The 22,668-nt window shown below is 60.7% G+C and overlaps 1 long non-coding RNA gene across 1 annotated transcript; it reads left to right on the top strand.

The window, feature by feature from the left end:
* Positions 1 to 3,806: 3,806 nt before the first annotated feature.
* Positions 3,807 to 7,444, top strand: LOC103542264 (uncharacterized). The gene is made up of 2 exons (XR_011531170.1): positions 3,807 to 5,561; positions 5,941 to 7,444. It is a non-coding gene; the product is annotated as an uncharacterized lncRNA (long non-coding RNA).
* The last annotated feature ends 15,224 nt before the right edge of the window (positions 7,445 to 22,668 follow it).

The raw sequence follows: 22,668 nt of genomic DNA on the forward strand, positions 1-22,668 counted from the left end.
CTGAACTCGGAGGCGGACAGGTCTGCTTTCCAGGGCCAGCCCTGCCCCTTCCTGCTGCAGGACCTGGAAAAAATGCTTCTCCTCACTCAGCCTCAGTTTCCTCATCTGGAAAATGGGCTTAAAATAAAACCTGCCTTGGGGGGTGGCTGTGAGGATGAAGTGACCGACACAGGGGCGGGCCTGGACAGGTGCCAACGCTTGGGGAAATCTCTCCTCCTTTGTCTTGTTTTCTCTGCTCTGGTGCCTCTCAATTCCAGATGACCCCACTGTCCATCTGTTCATTCCACAAATGCCTACTGTGTGCCAGACGCAAGCAGGACCCTGTGGCTGCCCTCAGAGGACTCCTCTTCCTGCTCTAGCTGCGGGAGAGACGGCTTCATTCGCCCATGCATTTATTTGCTCGTTCATTCACTGGTGCAAATGTGCATTGAACACCTACTGTGTGCCAGGAGTGGTTCAGAACATGTTGGATATAGCAGTGAACAGACAAAGTCCCTGCCATCACGGAGCTGACATTCTAGTGGTGGCAGACAGACGGTAAACGAATGCAGTGTCAGGGAGCTGTGTGTTCTGTGAAGAAGAACCGTAGACTGGTGGAGGGACTGTGCGGGGTCCGGGAAGGCCTCTCCGTGAGCAGGGAGGGAGGGAGCCATGGGGCCCAGCCTCTGAGGTAAGAGAATTCCAGACAGAGGGAACAGCAGGTGTAAAGGCCCTGAGGCAGGCACAGGCCTGGCGTGTTGAGGGGCGGTGAGAAGGCCAGTATGACCGGAGGAGAGTGAGTTAGATACATTTCCGTAAAGTTAGAATTCCTCTCCTTCCTATCCTCCTCTCCCTCCCCTCCGTCTGTCTCACTTTTTCGTTTTTTTACGAGTCTCTTAATTTTGTAATCCAAATACACAGTGACAATTTATAAAAATAGAAATAATATCTGGGAAGCCCTTGGCATGTCATCAGTTTGCAGGAGCAGCCACTGCTATTATTATCGTCTCTTCGTCTCATTTCTGGCAGGAATGAATCACTTACTCCTAACGTTTCCTAAAGAGGCGGAGGGCCCCGGGTGCTTGTCCCACTGGAGCGTCTTTCTTCTTCTTCCTTTATTCCAGCTTCATTGAGACGTGACTGACACAGGAGCCTGTGTGAGTTTCAGGTGTGCACATGTTGACTCGATGCTCATGCACAGGCAGGGCTGTGGGGCGGTGTCGGCGCGTCTGTGGCGAGGGGACGGTGTCCCTTCCTCCTCCCCTCGCCACCTCCCCTTTCTCTTCCATCTGCAAACTCTCCAGCAGAAGGAAGCACCCAAATTTGGGAAGTCTTGTCTCAGGCCACCGAGAGTGTGTGGGTTCTCTGGAGCCTGTGACACAGAGGCTGGGGGGCAGCTCGTGGTGGCCCAAAGAGGGCGGTTGGTGGCGTGCTGGAGAAGGAGTCTTCCTGTGGGCCCTGGTCCCCTGCAGTCCTCCTGCTTCTCCAGGCAGAGCTGCCCGCTCCCTCCTGTCTCCCCACCTTCCCGGACGCTGCGGGGCCCACCCCATCACCTGCCCTGACCCCTGCGGGCACCTCCCCTGGGGCTCCCTGCTTCCACCTCGGGCCCCTCAGTCAGTTCCCCACCTGCAGCCAGAGGATCCCCTTAGAACCAAGTGAGACCATGTCCCTCCCCAGCTCGGAGCCCTTTCGGGTCCCACCTGGCTCAGAGGCCCCTCGAGGTCCTATAAGGCCTGCAGGGTGGGACCCTGTCACTGCTCTGGGCTCCTGTCCGCCCCACGCCCTGCCTCACCCTCCCTCTTGACTCCGGGTCACTGGCCTCCTGGCCGCTCCATGAGGGACTCCCGCTGTCCCGCTGTCTCACCCCTCATCTCCCGCTGAGCCCGGCCCCAGCAGCCTGGGCTGCCGCCCCTTCAGGAGCGGGGCCTCCTTGGCACCCGCTCGTGGCTCCCTGTCTTCACCCTCCAAGCCCTTATCACTGTTTGGAGAAACACATCCGTGGGTCTGCTTGCTGGAAAACACCTGTGCCCCCTCAGGGTGTCGGCCCCGGGAGAGTGGGCTGAGTCTGCGGGCCGTGCCCCAGTGCCTGGAACAGCATTGGCACACGGTACCCAGTGGGTGCTCAGTGTGTGCTTGGCGAACGAGTGAGCATCAGTGCTTTCAAATCAGACCTTGGGATCTTGGCAAGGTTCTTAAATCCCAGAAGCGGCGAGTTCGAGACTTGGCGGCTCTGGGGCCCTGCCCGCCCAGGCTGGCTCTGTCTCTCCCTCTGTCTCCTTCTGTCTCCCCCTTTTGGGCTCTCCGTCTGTCTCTGTCTCGCTCCCCTCCCTCTGCCCGTCTCTGTCTCTCTGCTTCTGTCTCCCTCTCCTATCTGCCTCTTCCTTCCTCTTCCCTCACTGCCCTCCTCTCCTCTTCTCTCTGTCTCTCCTCTGTCGTCCCCTCCCAGCCTCCGCGGGCAGTGGGGCCAGCTACTGCTGTGACTTTTCTGCCTCTCCTGCCGCCCCTGCCCCCCAAGGTCCCCCACCAAGTGTGACCGAGTGGGTCCTGCAAGGAGCAGGGAGGGGCCGGGGAGGCTGTGCTGGGCGTGGAACTCTGGGCAGCTTCTCCTGGCGTGACCCCTCAAAGTCGACGACCCCTCCGGGCCCCACTTTCCTTGTCTTCCCAAAGAGAAGCACAGCTCCTGGGACTTGCCATGTTTCTCTGCCGAATACTGACTGGCGGTGAAGCTCAGAGAAGATTACGGGCTGGGAGCTTCACCAAGGCAAGCTCCCCGCGACAGAAGCTACCCTTGCCAGGAGCTGACCTGCGTGGGGCCAGGCTGGGCGTGTTTCCCGGTCAGGCCGCCATCTGCCCTGGGCTCGGCACACAGGGCTCCTGCTGCCCAGCCAGGCCTCCCTTCAGAAATGTGAACCTGCCAGGCTTCCTCCGGCCTCAGGGTCTTGGCAGGTGCTGTTCCCTCTGTTTGAGATGCTCTTCCTTCTATCTTGGCCTAGTTGAACGCCTACCTCTTATTCCGATTCTGGCTCAAACACCACCTTCTCCAAGAAGCCCTCCCTGATGACATCCCCACACGTCAGGTCACCTTGTTAACTGCTGTCTCTCGCTTACCATGGTTGTAATTGCTTTATTTATTTTATTTATTTGCCCTCAGCGCCCCCCACCCTCGGGCTTAGCTCCCCCCCCGAGGGAAGTTGGGAGGCCCAAGCCGTTGAGTCAGCAAAGTTCTCCTTCCCTTCTTGGCACTTTCTCTGGGGAGGTTGGGAGCTGGCTTCCTCCAAAGGGACTAAATTCAAGGGTGCAGAGGTAGAGGGGAGGCGGGCAAGGCCTCCCTCCGCCCCCCGGACCAGCCGTCCAGCCCCAGACAGCCTCCCTTCATCTCCACGACGACCCCTCCCAGTCTGAGCTGCCAGCGAGGCGCTCTCCTGCCCCCCTCCCCCACCCGGAGAAGCTGAAGGGAGTTTGTGGAAACCTAAGTCTAACCTCCAATGTGCCTTGCTCCAAACCCTCCCATGGCTCCCTACTGGCCCCAGAATAAAGCCCGGCCACCTCAGTTGGGCCACAAGCCCCCCGTGGCCTGACCTTGCTTCTTTCCCTTCATGCCCCAGCAATGCCCAGCTCTGCACAGCTCCCTGCCTCCAGGCATTTGCACTTGCTGTTCCCTCTGCTCTGAACACTGTTCCCTGGAGAGGATGAAAGCCACAGGACTCGCTCTCTCACCTCCTACAGGTCTTTGCCCAAACATTACCTCCCCAGCAACGCCCCCGCCAGGGCCCTATTTAAAATTTAACCTCCCCCGTCCCGTCCTCCCCCTTTCCTCCTTGATTTCTCCCTACAACCTTGACACCTGGGAACAGGTCACATGTTACTGTCATCTTGTTCTCGTCTGTTTCCCACTAGGACGCCAGCTCCCCCGGCAGGCCCCTCGGTCAGCATCATTTCCTGCTGCATCCCCAGCAAGGGGGGCCCAGGGCTGTGGGCGTCCGGGCCGGACAGGCCTGCCGTGGAGCGCTGGCTCCGTCCCTCCCCGGCTTTCTCCTTTCTGGGCCTCACTTTTCTCATCTGAAAAATGGGAGAAAAAACAGGATTGGAGCAAGGGCGAAATACAATCCTTCTTGCCTCACGCGTCAAGAGCCTACATGTGTGTAGAGACCAAAGGAAAAGGAAGAGAAAGAGGCAAAAAAACTCATCATTCTTCATTTTGGGGAAGCAGGTGACTCCATTCTGTCTGTCCACACCATGGACTAGTACACAGCTGTTAAAAAGAACGGCTCACAGTTTTCTCTGGTGCCCTGTGTGAGAAAAATCTTTTCTGTTTGCCTGTTTTTAAACATTCTTAATCACACAGGTATTTTTTTCCTTAGGGTTTATTTTTAACTCAAAAAAACTAGGTAAAATATTGCGTATATGGTGTTCCACTTTTATTTTAAAAAAGAGGAGGAACATATACATTCCTATCTTTTTTTTTTTTTTTTTAAAGATTTTATTTTTCCTTTTTCTCCCCAACGCCCCCCGGTACATAGTTGTGTATTCTTCATTGTGGGTCCTTCTAGTTGTGGCATGTGGGACGCGGCCTCAGCATGGTCTGATGAGCAGTGCCATGTCCGCGCCCAGGATTCGAACCAACGAAACACTGGGCCGCCTGCAGCGGAGCGCGCGAAATTAACCACTCGGCCACGGGGCCAGCCCCTACATTCCTATCTTTTATAGTTTCAAAAATTGAGATGAAATTCACAAAACATAAAATCACTTTAATCATTAATTAGTGAACCATTTTAAAGTGCACAATTCAGTGACATTTGTTACATTCACCGCGTTGTGCGACTGTTACCTCCACGTCGTTCCAGAACATTTCCGTCACCCCAAAGGGGCCCGGCGCCCGTTAAACCCGTCAGTCCTCACGCCTCCTCCAGCCCCGGCAGCCACGGCTCAGCCTCGTCTCTGCGGGTTTGTCTGCTCCGGACTGTTCGCGTAAACGGAGTCACACGACATAGGACCTTTGGTGTCTGGCTTCTTTCCATCTGCACTGCTTTGAGGTGCACGTGGTGGGTGTGGGGACCTCGTTCCTTGTTATGGCCGAATACCGCCCCATTGTGTGGCCGGCGCGCGTTACGTTTATCCGCTGACCCATTGCTGCACATGGATGCTGTTTTCACCTTTGGGCGATCGGGAATAGCGCTGTCGTGAACGCCCGAGGACGAGTGGGAAAGCCAGACGCTGAAGGCTGTCCCGTGGGATGCTGGCTCGTAAAAGGAATGACAGATAAAGAAACCCCTCATCCAGGCATCATCTGCGTCGGATTTTCACGCTGACAGACAACAAGGAAGAACCCACTCTCAGTGCCAACGTGGGGAGAGAGAAGGAAAAGCGAAGAAGGGCCAGATGCGAAACCAAAACAGTGCACAAAATAATTCCACGTGGGCCTGTGTGACAAGTGACAGTCTGAGTCACTGTGGATGGAGATGTGAAAAGAAATCCCCCCAAACAAACAAGAAAAATCCAAAACTGATCTCTGCGAGAAGGGCTGGACAGCGCCTGGTCCAATGGAGAAACTGAGGTTGGAAGAGAGGCGGGAATTCCCAGGGGTAAGTGTTCTCTGGAGACCCCTCCGCCCCGCCCCCCATCCATGACATCCCATTGGAGCTGGATTTCCTCCGGGCTGCTGGTTCTCCGGCTGGGAGCTGTGGGTGGGGGCCAGGCCCTTCCTTGTGGGGGGCGCAGTGGTCCTGCTTGGGGCCCCTCTGCAGTGACCCCCACGTGCTGCCCATTTCCTACAGGGAGGTACTGAGTCAGGAAAGGGGAGAAGGGGCCCAGGAGGAGAGAGAAGTGGGCCAGTGTGGCCGAAGGCTGGGGGATGGACCCTGTGACATCCACTGACCTCAGGGCCCTCAGCCAGGAGCCCGATGGGCTGGGCCTCCCAGCCGCTGAGCTTGCTCTCTCTCCACTGTCTCCTTATTTCTTCAGGAACTATTTCAACCACCCAGGACGTCACAGAAGATGGTATCATGAGCCCCAGGTCCCCATCACCTGGCTTTGTCAAATTTCACATTTTGCCGTGTTTATTTCTGATGGGATAACAGTCAGGATCTGGCGGGAAACACCCCTTTCGAACGGAGTAGCTGGAGGAGAGCTTCAAAGAGCCCATTGCAAAGGTGTGGGCAGGGTTACGGGAACCAACGGGGACAGACGCAGAGCGGGGCTGGCCCCAGTGGACCGCTGATGTTTGCAGGGTGGGGGTGCATGGGGAGGCCCCTGGCAGGAGCCGAGACCGGTGACGAAGGACGGCTCCAGCCCCGGACGCAGCAGGGAGGAGCTGTCCCTGGTCTGCCCTCCCGTCTCTGGCGGCACCTCCACTCAGTGAACTGACGGAAAGCTCCACACAGGTCAGCTTCCCAGGCACAGCTCAGGGTGGGGAAGGCGGGGATCTGGAGGGAGCAAAAGAGGGCACGTGCATCAATTTACATCCCCCTGGGGTGGCGGGCGAGTGCCCCGAGCCGCTCTATTTTCAGTTCTGGCCCCTGGGTCACGGGTGACATGGCGGGGGTCTCACGCTGTCTTAGTTCCCTTTTCCCAGCTGCTGTGTGCTTGCTAATAACCTTTGCCATTTCCAAGCTCTGGCTTTTAATCGCCTGTCCATCGAGTGCTTACTACCTGCTAAGCATTTCGCAGAGCTGGCGACCTGAATCCTCTCCCCGCCTCGTCTTCCAGCTCAGAAGAGCAAGGCCCAGAGGGCAGCAGGGCAGGGCCAGGGCTGGACTGGACCCCCGAGTGCTGTGGGGGAACCAGAGCCTGCAGCCACGCCGCCCTTGGCCCCAGGGTTCGGGCCTCCTATCTCTGCTCTGAGGAGCCCCAGCAGGGAGCCTAACTCCCCAGAAGTCCCCCGATGCCCGGGTCCCGTGAGGGCCAAGGGCCCAACCCCTCCTGGGAAAGGTCCTGATCCGGCCCGACCTGGGCTCCGCCAAGTCCACCTGCATCAACTTGGGCAACGACTCGACTCCCCAGGCCTCGGTCTCTCCATCTGGAGAACGGGCACAGCGCGAGCCGCTCCAGGCGCCGAAGTTGGATAGGCCTGAGGAGGGGACACGCAAGAAGATGAGGACCCAGCACACAGGAGGCCGCCCAGCGGGCCCGCCAGTTTCTGATCTCCCCTGGGATGCCTCCTGGGGGCCGGATCCCCAGCTGGAGGAAGGATGAGGCCGGCCCGGGGCCCTGGGGGGCCTGGTCCCAGGACAATGCCGGGCATTGAGTTCATGCCAGCCCCGGTTTGGGGTTGGAAAAACAGGAGTGGTACCTGGGCGGGACTCCGACAGAGGCGGGGCGGGCGGCCGAGGGGCGTCAGGTTACCCCCACGGGCTGCGGCCACAGCGGCGCAGCCGCCCAGGGGGCTGTTTTCCTTTCCCAGAGATTATAATTAAACGGGCGATCCGGGCCCCTCGCTGAGGCCTGGGCGCCGGTCTCATTACAGGAAGAGCTGCAGGTGTGGGGGTTGCGGGTCTGACAGGGCAGGTCGCTGAGCTACAATAATGACGGCAGTAATAGTAACGGCCAGCCTGCGGGAGGGCTTCCTGCCCGCCGGCCCCAGTGAGCGAGTCTGTTTGCGTCTCCTCCTCCCCGAAGGGCCCGGCCAGCTCCGTTTCACTGATGGGTAAACCGAGGCTCAGAGTCGCTTTGGGTCCCTTCATGCCTGCGGCGAGCAGGGGTGAGGCGGGCCGGGCTGCAGAATTGTGCAGGCCTCCTCCCCTCCTCGCCTGGGTTTTCTCCTCTGGAAAACAGGGCTGACCCCAGAGCCGACCTCCTGAGCTGCTGTGAGCCAGGCGCGGGGGCGCGGGGCAGGCTCAGAACTTCCCGTTCCCCTCCTTCCTCGTTCCTGGGGGGAACCGGGCCAGCCCTGCCTCTCAGGAGTCTGTATCAGGGACGCCTCCCCCCCACCCTGATGTATAAAGCACTGAGGCCTTGGGGGGGTCTGAGAAGTGGGGAGTGGGCTGCAGAGGAGGCTGTATCGGGGCGATTCCTGCCGGAGGAGACGGTGAGCGGGCGGTCTGGGTAGAAGGAACAGCCCCATAGAAGGCCCGGAGGCTGGAGAGCACTGCGTGGGGAGCAGGGCAGTGACTGAGTCAGAATTCAGGGCTCCAATTGTGGCTCCATCGCGTCTTTGCTGTGTGACTTCAGGCAGGCTCCCGAGCTCTCTGTTCTCAGACTCTGCCCATAGAACGGGTGTGTGAGAAGAAAACCTTCTGCAGAGGGCTGTTGTGAAGAGAGCAGTGCCTGGCACAGAATAATGCTCAATAGATGTTAATTTCATTCATAGTTGCTTCCTCCAGGAAGCCCGCCCTGACCTCTTCCCGCTCCCAAGGCCACCTGGGCATCCTTTACTGCAGGATGTCGCCTCTTCCACATGCCAATCTCCTTCCCCCATCCAGACCCTCTGCCTGGGACCACTGGGAGGGCTGTGCCTCAGACCCCAGCAGGAACCCAGCACAGAGCAGCCACAGGGCCAGGGGTGGGTGAACAGCATCACTGAGCACCAAGTATGCGCCAAGCCCTACACACACAGCCTTGCATTTAGCATCTTTCTTCTCCTGGAATGTGGGCTTCAAGGCTGGCACATGCTAGGCGCTCAGGAAACACGTGATGGAATTGTCGAGACGACTCAGTACTCAGGGGAAAGAAGGTTTTCCTTGGAGGGGCTGTAGCAGGCCCAGTGCAGGAGATAATAATAAGAACAATGTGCATCATTAATATTTCCTGTGCTCCAGGCTCTGGGCTGAGTTGTTTTGGTTCATCTTCCCAGCAGGTTAGAACTATTATTGTCTCCATTTCACAGATGGGGAAACTGAGGCACAGGGAGGTTAAAGTGGCTTAACCCCAGTCCCACGGCCAGCGGGTGGCGGAGCCGGGCTCTGCAGAGCCGTGACAACACGCTCCTCCTGCCTGGGCGGCAAGAGCCTTCCTCCACCCAGGCTGCAGACGAGGAGACTGACGCCTGGGCAGGGCACAGAGACCGAGGCCGCGCAGGAGGTGCGGGAGACCCCCAGCCGGCAGGCCGTGAGCTCGCTGGCAGAGGCCCGGCCTCTGTTTACCCAGCCCCGCACCGGGACGCTGCCTCTTCCGCTCGCCCCAGCCTCTGGCGCCTTCACAATAGGATTCTCTGTCTCGGCAGCTGGTTCTCATTCAAGCCCTTTGTGCTGAAAATGAAAAAATGAAAAGAAAGCCTGGCTCTGCCCCTCCCCTCTGCTTCCTGGGGAGAGAGGAGGGTCCCAGTCTCTTCTTTCCCTCATTTGGGGCCCAGAGATGCCCGCGGCCTGCCCCAGGTCACACAGCAGGGCCAGGGGTCAGATCCGGGACCCTGGCCTCCGACTCCTCATCCAGTGCTCTGCTCGCACCCCCGCCCGACCCTGCGTTTGCTCTTCTGGCTCCGTCCCTTAGGCCGAGGGAACAGAGGAAGTGGGACTGACGTTCCCTGAGGCCTGCTCTGTGCTGGGCACCCTGCCACCCCCACCCTCGCTGAATCCTCACTCCAGCTCTGTGAGGTCCCATCACCCGTGTGACGAATGCAGACGCGGAGGCCCCCAGGGGAAGTGCCTCAGGTCACACAGCTGGGGAGGCCCAGAGCGGGATTCGAACTCGTGCTCCATGGCTGGGTTCTGCCACATCTGGCACCCTCTCCAGGGCCCTGTCGGGAGGCCCACGCCCCGGGGGCGGCGGGGATCCTGGAGGGAAGTGGGAGCCTGGGCAGGGCCAGGACCCTGGAGCCGAGCCAGACAGGAACAATGGGTCCTCAGAGACTGCGGTGGCCCTGGGTGGGGCACGAGCTGGAGCCAGGGGCCGTGGGGCGGTCCCAGGAGCCCCTGCTCCCTCCCCTTCTTCCAGCTGCTGCGTCGGCCCGGGGACACTCCAGGCACCTCAGCTCCCAAACCCGATAGACGCAGAGGCAGGGCCAGCCCCGTGTAACAATAACGTCTAATAACCATTCTTCCTGCTGACCGAGCACAGCTCTAGGCCAGGCTCTGCGCCCAGGGCCTTCCGGGGCCATGTGACCGGCCCAGCAGGGGGACTGCAATGATGCCCTTGCAGGGGTGTGGAGAATGAGGCCCAGAGAGGCCCCAGGTCCTCGCCTAGGGCCACGTAGGACAAAGGACTTTGGAGAGTGGGGCTCTCAGAGAGTGAGCTGTCTGTCCCAGGAGGCATGCGAGCAGGGGTGGAGGGAACTCAGTGAGGTCACAGTGGGGCCATGGTGGGCCTGAGGGTGCTCACTGAGGGTGAGTCACTGAACGTGGGGCCAGGGAAGCCGGGAGCTGGGGAGTGGCCGAGGTTCCTGGGCTGCCGTGGGGAGTAAACAGGGTAATGGACGCGTAGGATTGGAAGGGCTCCCGGTATACAGAAGGTGAAGGAGAGGGCCCTTCCTGGAGCGCCTACTGTTTGCAGAAACAGGAGCCTCCGCTCACGGAGCCCTGTGCTTGCTGCCTCTCAGCCACTTTTCCGAGCGCTCGCGGCTCCTTGAGGCTCAGGACCTCCAGGATGGCCGCCTGCTGTTCTCAACCCCGTGGCAGATGGAGAAGTCGAGGCTCAGAGAGGTCCAAGGACACATGGGAGATAACCAGCATGGCTGGGTGACCGAGCCAGCCTTTCTCTGCTGTGGGCAGCTGCTGATGGCCCCGGGCCTCATTTCCTCTCCTGTAGCATGAGGTGCGTCTGTCTGTGGCACCCACACTTCTAGGTGAGGGGTTAAGTGTCTGCAAAGTGATACTTTTTTCTCCCAGGAGCTTGCTGCCCCAAATGAAATCTTTTCTAAAAGGCCCCTTTTCAGCCTTCTTATCCCTGCCCCTCTCTATTTTCTCCCCGACTCAGGGTTCATTCCCATTTTCTTCTTGTCCCAGTGAGGCCATCTTCCATGCCTGGAATAGTAAAGACATTTAATTAAATCTTAGAACAAGAAGTCCAGATGTGGGGCTGTTCTGGGATCAGTCAGCTGGGTTCTGGGTTGGGATCTCTTCACAGTTGTTTTCCTCATGGGCCCGAGTGGCTGCTGTGGCACCAGACATTACATCCCACATAACCACATCCTAACCAAGAAGGGAATGGGGTGGGCAGACAAGAGACCTTTCTCATCCAGACCTCACTCTTTTATCAGGCAGGGAAATATTTCCTAAATATCCCAGTAGACTTCCCCTGGTGTCCCACATGACAATGGAGGAATTCCAGAAAGGAATTCCCTTGGCTGACTTGGACCAATGAGGACTCAGCCTCTTTGGCTGCCCCAAAGAAATATGGCTCTGAAGGTGACGGGGGCCCAGCTGGGCTGTCAGCAGTTCCAGCCTCATTGACACCCGCCCTCTGGTTTGCACGGGTGGGCCTGGATTTGCTGGGTTTCCTCTGGCTCGTCCTCTGGGCCGAGTTCGGCTCCCGGGCCCTTCCCCTCCTTGAGCTCCATCTTCTGGAACCTCCGGACGCCATCTCCCCCTCCGCCCCAGGCCTCCCGGACGCCCTCTAGGTGGGCTCCAACCTCCCCTGCCATCCCTGACCTTGTGCCCGGCAAGCTCAGCCGCCCGCGTCCCTCGTGCCTTTACGGGGGCTCCCCAGTCCCTGTCAGTGCATCCCTTGGTCCCCCGGGGCCCCGCGGACTCCCCAGGCCCAGCCTTCTCCTCCTCCTCCCAGGCCTCTGTCTTGCTCAGTTGCCCAAATCAGAGACACGGGTGTCACTTAACCCTGTGTCTTCTCTGCTCGAAAATGGCACTGCCAGCCACCCGGGGACCAGGCCTCAAACGCTGGCGTTGTTCTCGACTCTTCTCTCTGAACCCACATCCAGCCCGTCAGCAAATCCCGCCGGCTCTGCCTTCCGCCTCTTCCAGGACCTGACCCGCGTCCCCCTCCTCGGCCATCACCTGGTGCCCCCTCCTCATGCCCCTCCCTGTCCCCACCCTGTTCCATCCTGTTAGAGCCTCAGTCAGTCCAGGCTACTGCCCTGCTCCAAGCCCTCCTAGAGGCCTGGTCCTCTGCACCCCACAAGGCCCTGCAGGGCTGGCCCGTGCCCCCCCCACGCCCCCTCCCTCCCTCCCCCTCTGCTCTGGCCACACGGACTTTGAACAACACACTGAGCTTTCCTACCCCTTGCCCTGCCTTGCCCTCGTCCTTCACTCTTCCTGGAACACATTTCTTCTGGATCTTTCTGCGACCTGCCCCCTCTCCTCACGCAGGCAGGCGCTCCCCAGAGTGTCTTGTGTCCACCCTGACCCCACTCTGCAGGACCTGCTTCTCATTCTGCACCGGACATGGCACACAGTAGGTACACAAAACTCTGTGCTTGGCGACAGTCTCAGCAGCTGCTCCTGAGGAGGCGGCCGTGGGGACGTGGTCCAGGTGCCGCGGTGACCGCTGGTCACGGGGCCCTCCCCTCCCAGGGGCGCTGCCCGGACCTGGGGTGGTGGTGGGGGGGAGGTCCCTCCCTGAGCCCCACGCTGCCCAGAGGAGAGGGCGACCGAGCAGGACCCTCATGGCCGCAGCACGACCCTCGGGAGTCTGGAGGCGGCCTCAGCAGGAGCCGAGATGGGGGTTTTCAGCCCCCACTGCCCACTTTGGGAACATCTTGTCCGGTGGTTTTCGGTGTTTTTCCTTCTTCTAAGCTGTGGTGCCGGTTGCTCACGGCAGACCCCAGGGCGGTGGCCCGCGTCACCCCTGAGGCTGGCCCGGGAGGTGGAAGCAGACCCCGGCCAAGCTCCCCGGCTTCCACAGGAAGGACGCGGCCTCCACCAAGGAGGATGCGCGGCCTCCGTAAAGGCAGCCACCGGCGCCGCAGCGTGGGGGCCACCCAGGGGGCAGCGCGGCCCGAGCTGGGGGCCCCCGTGTGGGAATAGGGCTGAGCCAGCCGACGCCACGCCTGCCCTCCCGGCCACCCTCCGGGCAGGGGCTCCTCGGCTCTGAGCCTGGCTTTTCGTGTTTGCTGAGTGTGTGTTGGCGAAGTCCTGACCAAGTGCCTGTGTCACTGTGACTGCCCTGAACACAACGCAGATAAGGGGGGCTGTTCTGGTTGGTGTCGGGGTCGGGGGCCTCCTGGCCTCTCCTGCAGGGAGACCCCAAGGCCCGTCCTAGAATACCAGGCGCAGGGGAACCCGGTCTGAAGGCCCGCGATCAAGGGCCAGCCCTCTGGTCTCCATCCAGGAGAGTGAGGCTCTGAGAGGTGAGGGAGGTGGCGCTCTGGGGACCAGGAGTGGGGTGGCTGAAGCAGCCGTCCCTGAGGAAGGGGTCTGGGCAGGGCAGGGTTGGGTCAGGGCCCAAGGCCAGAGTTGGATGTGGGAGAGGGCGCCTGGAGGGCAGGACCTGCCTGCTGCTCCTTTCACTCTGCATTTATCATTCATTCATTCAACAAATATCAATAAAGCACCTATTCTGTGTCAGGCGCTGGGGAGAGAATGAGGCCTGCCCACAAGGAACTCCTAGCCCAGTGGGGGAGATGGACATTAACCAAATCACCCTCAGAAATGTCAATTTGTGACTGACAAGCACAAGGTGATCTGAGGGCCTATAATGGCCAGGTCCGGAAGGCTCCCTGGAAGAAGCAGAGCTGAGACTTAAAGGATGAGCAGAGGCTTAGTAGCTGAGAAAGGGAGGAAATAATGTTCCAGCAAGTGGGCACAGCATGTGCAAAGGCCCTGTGGTGGGATGAAGCAGATGGGTAGGTGACTCTAAGAGACCATGTGGCTGGAGCAGCAAGGTGAGAGGTGAGTGGGGAGTGAGGAAGGCTGAGGGCTGGGCTGGACAGACTCCACGGGCAGAGCAGCGTGGTCTTAGGCTAAAGGCAGTGGGGAGCCCTGGGTGGGTCTGAGCAGGGAGACGGGGTCACGAGGCCCCTCTGCCCACCTCTGCTTCCTGCCTGCCCGCCCACCATGCCTGGCTTGGTGTCTTTGCTGAATGGTCTCAGTGAATGTCCACCACTCCTGGAGACCAGCTCCTGACGGTGCAGGGGTGGAGCCCACTTGTCAGATGAGGAAACTGAGTCTCTGGATCTTCCCATGGCCCCACCCGCTTCCTCCTGCCTGGAGAAAAGAGGAACGGGGAACTGACGGCCAGGGTCAGCAGGGAAGAGTCCGGGCTGGGAATGGGGAGGGTGGGGTCCACAGAGCCCGCGCCTGGGATGGGCAGGGGCCGCTTCCGTTTAACCACAGCCCTGTGACATGTCCCAAAAGGGAAGCATAGCTGCCTGTCCTCACCCCGTACCCCAGGGGGGCCTTGGGATGCCCGGGGTGGGGGGCAGGAGTCTGGGAGTGGCCTCACTCCCCCACCCCACAAGCCTGGGTTCTGGGAGATCTTTGGGGTCAGCTGAACCCAGCTGGGTGACCTCGGTCCAGTCCCAGCCCCTCGGCTTCCTCCTCTGTGAACAGAGGATCAGCACGTCTCCCCGGACTGTGCACAGCGTCAGCACACAGTGGAGCGTCACCAAACAGGTGGCTGACGGTTGTTGGTTGAATGAGCTAAAGTGGCATTTCTTCCTTAGGGAATAGCCAAGTAGATGAAGAACCCACAAATCTGACGTTCCGCCAGTATTTACTGAAGACCTACTGTGTTCTAGGCATGGTCCTGGGAGGCTGGAGACAGCACTGAATGAACTGGACACAGATGCCTGCAGATGCTCCCCGCCTGCCTGGCCTTGGCAGACATCACTAATCGATCCTCTTTCCCACTGAAAGCAGGATTCCCCCAGCACGGTGCACTGGCTGCCGGTCAGCACGTGAGGGGCACCAGCCTGTGATTCCCAGGGAGGGACGGTGAACGGGGACTTGGAAGACCCCAGCGGGAGCCCCCTAGATGGTTTAAGCTGTTTCCTCTCAATCTCTTTCAACCAGTATCTATTGAGCCCCTACTGTGCGCCAGGTGCTGGGGACACAGCAGGGAGCAGGTGGGCACATTGCCAGCCCTCGTGGGGCTGATACTCTGCTGAGGGAGGTGGGCACACAAGGGAACAAATGAGGAGATATTCCAGACTCGGATGCGTGCTGCAGCCACTACCAGGGGAGTGTGGTGGAGGGCGATGAGGGAGGCGTCCAGGGTGGCCCCGGGGTCGGGTGGCATTTACTGAGACCTGACTGATGAGATGCAGCTTACCGAGGGAGAATACGGGGAAACAGTGTTACAGGTGGAGGGAACAGCGAGGGCAAAGGCTCAGAGGTGGGAGTGCGGTTGGCTTCCTTAAGAACAGAAAGAAGCTTGTGTACCTGGGGAGGCCTGAGTGACGGGCAGAGAGGTAGGAGGTGGTGTTGGGGGGGCAGCGACCAGACGTCCAGGGCTCGGAGGCCAGGGTCAGGCATCTGGATTCTGCCTTAAATGTGATGGGCGGTCCCTGGGGGGTTGACGCAGGAGAGCGATGTGGTCAGGTTACACTTCTGATCCCCTCAGCTGCCGTGTGAGCAGAGTGGGCAGGGGACAAGGGTGAAGCGGGGGACCGGATTGGAAACACCTGTGGATGTGCAGGCAAGGAGGAGGGTGGCTTGGACCAGGGTGATGGCGGCCAATGTGGAGACGGGTGGCCGGGGCTGGCGGGCGGCCCAGGGCTCTGCATTCAGTTTCGTTTTTCCTTTTGCACAGTCCACCCTGGGGCTCCGGGTCACTGGACGTGCCCTGGCTCTGCTGCTGGACCCCACAGCATGCCGGGGAACTGGCCTTTCCTGCCCTGGCCCCCTCCTTGCCCTGCCCTGGACCCCAGCCCCTCCTCTCCAGGGGGCAGGCCCAGGCCCGGGGGCTCTGTGACTGTCCCCGAGCCCAGGCTTTGCCTCTGGTCCCCCACATGCTGCTCCAGCCCTGTGCGCTGTTCCTCAGCCACTCTGGAGCCCCACTTCGTAGATGCTTACTCTGGAGACGCCATGTTCAGGCCTGATTGGCTGGGCTGGCAGGGGTAGATGGGTCCCAGAGCTCCTGGTCACAGAGAAGTACCCAAAGGTAGCTTGCCAGAGGGCAACCTCTTTCCTGGGAAGGTTCTCCTCTGAACCGGCCCGGAGCTGGGATGGAGCAGGCCAGTGCACTCTCCTCCCTTACTCTGGCCTCAGCGCTCCGGGTGGCAGTGGCTGGAGAGCAGGGTTCTGAGGCTGCATCTGGGCTCCCAGGAGGGAGAATCCTAATTGACTAGTCACGCCTGCTGCGGGCCGGGGTGGAAAGATGGGGTCACGTTGGCCTCATCTTTGTGTCTCCAGCGCACAGTAGGTCCTCAGGCCTGCCCTTGTCCATGAAGCTTCTAAATCTTCAAGCGTGGTGGTTGCTGTTTGAAAACACCCTATGGCCTCAGTTTCCTCGTCTGCGAATGGGGACGATGACGACAATGCCCCAGAGGGGTTGGAGGCCTGGAGGAGGGTTTCCATGCTCCCCAGGAGCGCCCGGAACCGGAGGCCGCGCACATGCGCTGTCCGAAGTCACGCAGCTGGAGATGGGGCGCTGGGATTTCAACTCGGGGCCCCTGGATCAGGGCGGCAGGCGGGAGAGCTGGGCTGGGAAGGGAAGGCGCTGCCCAGATGTCCCTGTGACCCAGGACCCCACTTCTCCTTTTTGCCCCGTGCAGTCAGCACACAGGAAGCCTGGCTGGGGCCTCCCTTGCCCACCCCGTCTACAGCCGGGTGGACACGGGGTCCTGGTGTCACCCGCCACCACCCCGGGCCTCCCCCTTCCTGTCTTGCGCAAGACAAGGCGTCCCCTGCGTGGAACGGGCGGGGGCTCGGCGGATGGGGGACGGGGCAGTGGGGGCCTCTCAGGCGGGGTCACTGCCCGCTGTTACCGCCAGCAGCCCCCGCCCCTTCCTCCTCCTCCTCTGTTTCCCCAAAGTTCAGGCAGCCTTGAGCAAGAGGCTGGGGGACCCAGGAAGCTGGGGAGGCCACCTGGCCAACATCTTGTCCCAACAGGGCCGGGCTGGGCTCGGGCCGTTATGGAGAGTGTCCTAAACAACGCAGACAACTGTAATAATAATGGCTCCTGTCTGTGGAGTGGCATGTCTGTGCCAGGCACTTCTCGTTTACACCCCAGCATTTGGATCAGCTCCTGGTGTCTGCTGTGTGCTGTGCTGAGCCCGTGTGCCCTGCTGAGCCCTTATGCACGGGTCACACTCAATCCACGCTAAAACCTCGTGACGCAGTTTTTTATCATCTCTTTCTTCCGATGAGGAAACCGAGGCTCTGAGAGGCAGAGGGACTTGCCCAAGGTCACGCAGCTCAGCCGCATCCCAGTGAAGGTCGCTGTCTGTGTACCTGGTGGCACTGTCCTGGGAGGGGGGAGGCCCAGAAGCGAGGGCATTCCACCTCCGGGCCTCAGTGTCCCCCATGGACCAGCTCTGGTTCTCAGGCTTGTTTCTGGGTCAGAAGGTCGGGGCAGAGCCGGGAGGCAGCGTGGGGAGAGGGAGGGGCGGAGGAGTCCTCTGGGAAGACCCCGGGAGCGGGCGCAGGGCCCTGCGGGGGCACACCTGTGGCCACTGACCCCAGTGTCCCTGCCCGAGGGCTCCCTGTAGCCACAGGAGTGTGGGGCGCGGGAGAGAGGCCCCGGCCAGCAGGGCAGTGGGACGGCAGGGGGGGATACCCGCTCCCTCGCCTGGGGGGCCCACAAAGGTTCTCTGCTTCTTCTGCCAGAGGCACCGCCCGCCCTCCTTGTTTCCCGTCCTCACTCCCTGCTGTGCTCTCCTTCGTGCCTGGGGTCACCTCCCACGTAAACCGCTGGCCCCCACGTCCTTGTCTTGAGTCAGCCTCGCCCCCTGAGCCAGCAGACGTCTGGCTCGGAGGTCGAGAGCTCTGGAAGCAGACAGACCTGAGTCTGAATCCTGGCACGTGACTGACCTTGCCGTGACCTTGGGAACCCGCTGGCTCTCCAGGACCTCAGATCTACGAAAGGGGGACGCAGAACCAGAGACCCGAGCAGTGGCGAGCTGGGCGGGGGAGTGTGCAGTGACGGGGCCTGGAGTGGGCTTCCCAGATGCGGGACTGGCCAGCAACTCGGGCCGCCATGTCTGAGGGCTGCTGGGGGGCGAGTAGGAGCTGGGTGGTGGGAGAGGCGGGGGAGGGGGCGAAGGGAACAGCCTGGACGGAGGTGGGGAGGAAGGACTGGCCATGATTCCAGGCTATGGGGGGAGGCGGGTGGGTGGACAGGACGGGCACCCTTGTTCCCCGCTGCTGCCCCCGCTCCGGAGGTCCAGGGAGCCCACTGGCATTCTCAGGCGGAGCAGAGAACCGTGCGCTCACTCCTCGTGGGTGAGGCTGGGCCGGTGGAGGGCTGTGTCGCCCGGGCCTCTGCAGCTCACCACGCTGGGGCCCTCTCTCCAGAGGATCCCTTCCCTGGTTCTGTGGTGGCAGCGGGGCGGGCAGACTGGCTGCCCCTCTTTTACCCTGGGCGGAGCCTCAAGCCCTGACCACACACCTGGGGTCTTCCGCACCACAGTGATGGCAGCCCCCGCCACCTGGCTGCCCAGGCGCTAAACCCAGGTTTCCCTCTTCTACCCCCAAGGCTGGTCCACCAGTGAGCTCGTCCAAGCATCCAAGGGCCTGCTGCCACTGGCCTGCCCTGGTCCAGCCCTGCCTTCTCCTGCTAGGACCCTTGCAGTGGCCTCCTCATTGGTTTCCCTGCCTCCACTCTTGCCCTCCTAAGCCAGAGGGATTCCCTTAGAACTCAAGACAGATCCTGTCCATCCTCTGCTTAGAACCCTCCATGGCTCCCACTGCACTAGGAGCAGAAGTAGCCCACAAGGCTCAGGCGGACCGCCAGCCCCTTCAACTCCCCAGCCTCTCTAACTACAGTCCCTGCCACCAGCCCACCCACTCTCTCCTCTTTGCTGCTCAGCTGCAGCCACACTGGCCTCCTCCTTGTGCCATGAACACACTAATCATCCTGCTGCCCCAGGCCATTTGCACTTGCTCTTCCCTCTGGGATGGAGGACACTCTTCCTGCAGCTCCTCACGTGGTTTCTTCTCTGCAGTCAGGCCTCAGCAACAAAGTCACCCCTGAGCGAAGCCCTCCCCAGTGAGCCCCTCATTTCCGTCACCTCGGGCTGTTTTATTTTCTTCCTGGTACTGAGAGCTTATCCTAGAAAATTACCCCACTTGTAATCCTGTTTCTTGCTGTCTTCTTGCTCTGGAATGTCGCCATCTCTCGGGGGGGAGTTTGGTCTGCATTGTTCATTGCTGTACCCCCAGCCCCCAGCGCAGGGTCTGGATGGGGCAGGTGCCCAGGAAACGCTGTAAATGAATGAATGATGGAGTGAATGAATTAATACTGCTACACTTGAGGGGGCTGAGGGCCAGAGAAAGCCCCAGGGGACTCGCAGTCTAGTGCTCCTCCTCCGCACTCGCCCTGGTCTCTGCAGCAGTTTGTTGCCTGTGCAGCGCAAGGAAGGAGTGCCAGGTGTGGTCCTGGGTGTGAATCTCGCCTCCTACCCATCTTGGCTCTTGCTGGGTCCCACGGAGGTCCCAGCGGCGGTGGGCCGAGGGGCCGAGGGGCTGAGGGGGTGGGCAGGGCGTGGTGAGGGCTGGGCACATGGCAGCTGCTCACTGGACGGGAAGGGGCAGCAGTGGGGGCTCTGGCTGGCGGTCCCCCCTCGGCTCCGGGTCCCGTCATTACCGCTCGCCCTGCTTGATGGCCCGAGGGATCTGTGCGTGGGCAGCGCTGTGGCCAGGGTGCCCGCCTGGCTCCCAGCGGGTCCCACGGGCATGGCGGGCGGGCTCGCGGCTGACATTCCAGGCACAGTTCCCAGCCCTGGGCCCACGGGGGGCCGGGGGGGCGTCGGCTTCAGGCCGGACAAACTAGTCAGCCTCTGGCTCGGCCCCTGACCACCGACTTCCTGCTGGGGCCGCGAGGCCCTGAGGGCCTCCGAGTCCTTCCTTCTGCCTCCACCGCCACTGCCACCATCCACACTGGCACAGAAGCCTCCCCTCGCCCTCCCGAATGTCCTGTCCGCGCTCAGCCAGAGGGTCCCTTAAAGCCATGGACCAGCCCGGTCACTCCCTGGCTGAGTCGGATCCCCAGGGCTCCCAGAATGAGCCCCCAGTCCTTCCCTCGGCCACCAGGCCCCGCACCCTCTGACCTCTCCTGACCCCTCCGCACTGGCCCCTCCCGCCAGGCTGGCCTCCTCTGCGTCTCTGAAACAGCTCAGGCTGCCTCAGGGCCTTTGTACTGGTTGCTCCCTCTGTCTGGAACACTCTTCCCCAAGGGTCCACAGGGCTCCCTTCCTTCAGGGCTCTGCTCAAGTGTCACCTGCATGGGAAGCTTTCTCTGACCCCCCACCGCCCCCTGTATTCCATGTCCCCGTCCTGCCTTTTGTCCCCTGGGGCGCTCGTCGCCTCGGATGCACGTAGCTTGTCTCTGCTGCGTCCCCAGGCCCCAGCACAGGGCCCAGAACCTACAGGTGCTCAGCAAACATTTGTTGAATGACTGAATGAACAACTGTCTGAGCTAGTGGCAGATGAGGACACTGAGGTCCCTTAGGGTAGGTGACCAGCCCAAGGCCACTCAGCTAGTCGGAGGCTGAGCCAGGTCCATCAGATCCTGGAGCCGGAGTCTCAGAAACTGCGCCTGACAGACCGAGCCCCTGGTGCTGGATCCGGAAGCTTCTGCGGCCTGGCCAGCCCCAGGGCCAGGCAGGACTCGGCATCTGCAGCCCCAGCCCGCCCGCCCGGCATTCCAGGCTCCGGCCCAGGTTCCGAGCTTTCTATTTTGAGCCTCCTGGTCCTGAGGACTGTGTGTTCCCAGCAGGCGGCGCGGGCCAGCGGCTGAGGCGGGGTGTGGCTGTCACCCTATCTGGGGCCTTGTGGTGGCGGGAGCCCGAGCTGGGGCCCAGCCAGGGAGCCTGAGAATCCAGATTCCCTGTGCTTAACCTGTCCGCTGCTGAGGCCTCTGGCGCGAGTCTCATTCTCTGCCTGCCGGGCGCCCGTTCCAGCCCTTGCCCTGGTGTCTTGCAGGGGTGGCATGGACCCATCCCACCTTGGGTTATACCCTCTGTTTGTCCCCAGGACTTCGAGGCCCATTTGAATTCTGGCTCTGCCCCTTTTCAGCTGTGTGACCTTGGGCAAGTCACTTCACCTCTCTGAGTCTACTTCCTCACCCAGGAAATAGGGGCAATAGAGAACCTGTCTCCTGGGATTGCTGCGAGCTTCAGGGTGACAGAAATGAGGGACGTACGTGCCCAGCTCTGGCCAGTACTCGGCAGTGTGCCCCCGGGGCGTTTCTTCCCCATGGCCCCATCTCCTCCCCCGTCCTTCTCCCCGCCTGCTGCATCGGGGTCACGTGCATGTGGGGTGGGTGTCTGTCTCCCTCTAGAACGCCAGCTCCACCAGCCAGGCACTCATGTTCGTTTCTTTACCACTGCATCCCCTGCACGCGGCACAGCACCTGGCACACAGTGGGTGCTCAATAAATGTTTATTGAAAGAATGAGTAAATGAATGACCAATGAATAGGGGAACACAGGCTCTGAGCTCAGAAAGTATGTCCTCACCCCCCCTTCCCCGGCCCAGGGAGGGGCCCCTGGGGTCCTCAGGTACTTGTGGTACCAGGCACCCCTGCTCGGTCTTATCCAGAAGCCAGTACGGCTGTCCGAGTTAGCATCATCCTCATTTCACGGATGGGGAGAATGAGGCTCAGAGAAGGAGAGTCACCTGTGTAATGTCACACAGTGGTCATCGCCTGAACCAGGATTCCAACCCAGGACTGCGTGGGGGCTGGATGGTTCTTTCCCTTGGGGGGCAGTCGGTGGTGATGGAGAGCCTGGCGGGGCAGTGAGGAGGTCCCAGGGAGGGTGGGAGGGATGGGAGATGGGTCAGCCCCTCTCCAGTTCCATCTGGCTCTGTGTCTCTGTTTCCATCTGTCTGTCTCCCTGGCTCCTCTGTTGCTGTCTTTGTCCCATCTCCCTCTACGTGTGTCTCTCTCCCTCCCTTGTGTGTCTGACCCTCTGCCCAGGAGCAGGTGCTGGCAGCAGACCCCTGGCTTGGGGGCTGGAGCTGACGCCCAGCAGGGGAGGACAGACACCCAGGACTGAGCTGAGGGTCTGGAGCCGGACCCCGCACCAGGCCCCATGCGGGCCCCAGGGCCCCGGTCTGTCTCCACTCTTCAGGGACAACTTTGGGACCCCGGGTGGTTTAGGGAGCCCCAGGCCTGGTTTCAGAAGACCTGGGTTCAAATCCCAGCTTGGACATTTCCCAGCCCCACGGCCTGGGCCACCGAGCCTCAGCTCCTGTGACACGGGACGTCGACAGCCGTCTCTCATAGAAGTATCTCCTAGATCAGGAGGAACGACGTGAGGCCAGGCTCGGCTTCCTGGGGCCCAGGCAACAGGGGAAGCACTCAACCAACAGCTCATTGTCATGATTTCTTTTCAGCGGGTGGAGAAAGTGAGATTCAGAATCAGTTCACTCAGCCATCAAACATTATTGAGCGCCCACTATGTGCCAAGTGCTCCTTTTTGCATTCACTGGCCCAGAGATTGGCAGACTATGGCCCTCAGGGCAAATCCGGCCCACAGCCTGTTTTTGTAAATAAAGTTTTATTGGCACACAGTGTGTCCATTCGTTAACTTATCGTCTATACCTGCCTTCGCTAGACTGTGGCATGGAGGAGTCTTGAGAGACCGTAAGACCCCCAGGGGGAAATATTTACTGGCTGGCTCTTGACAGAAAGGGTTTCCAGTCCCTGGATCAACCTGTCACCGCCTGGGAGGAAGGAGGGGTCTCAACTGGGACTATGATGA

This window comes from Equus przewalskii, chromosome 21 (assembly GCF_037783145.1).
Source record: "Equus przewalskii isolate Varuska chromosome 21, EquPr2, whole genome shotgun sequence".
NCBI classification, from domain to species: Eukaryota; Metazoa; Chordata; class Mammalia; order Perissodactyla; family Equidae; genus Equus; species Equus przewalskii.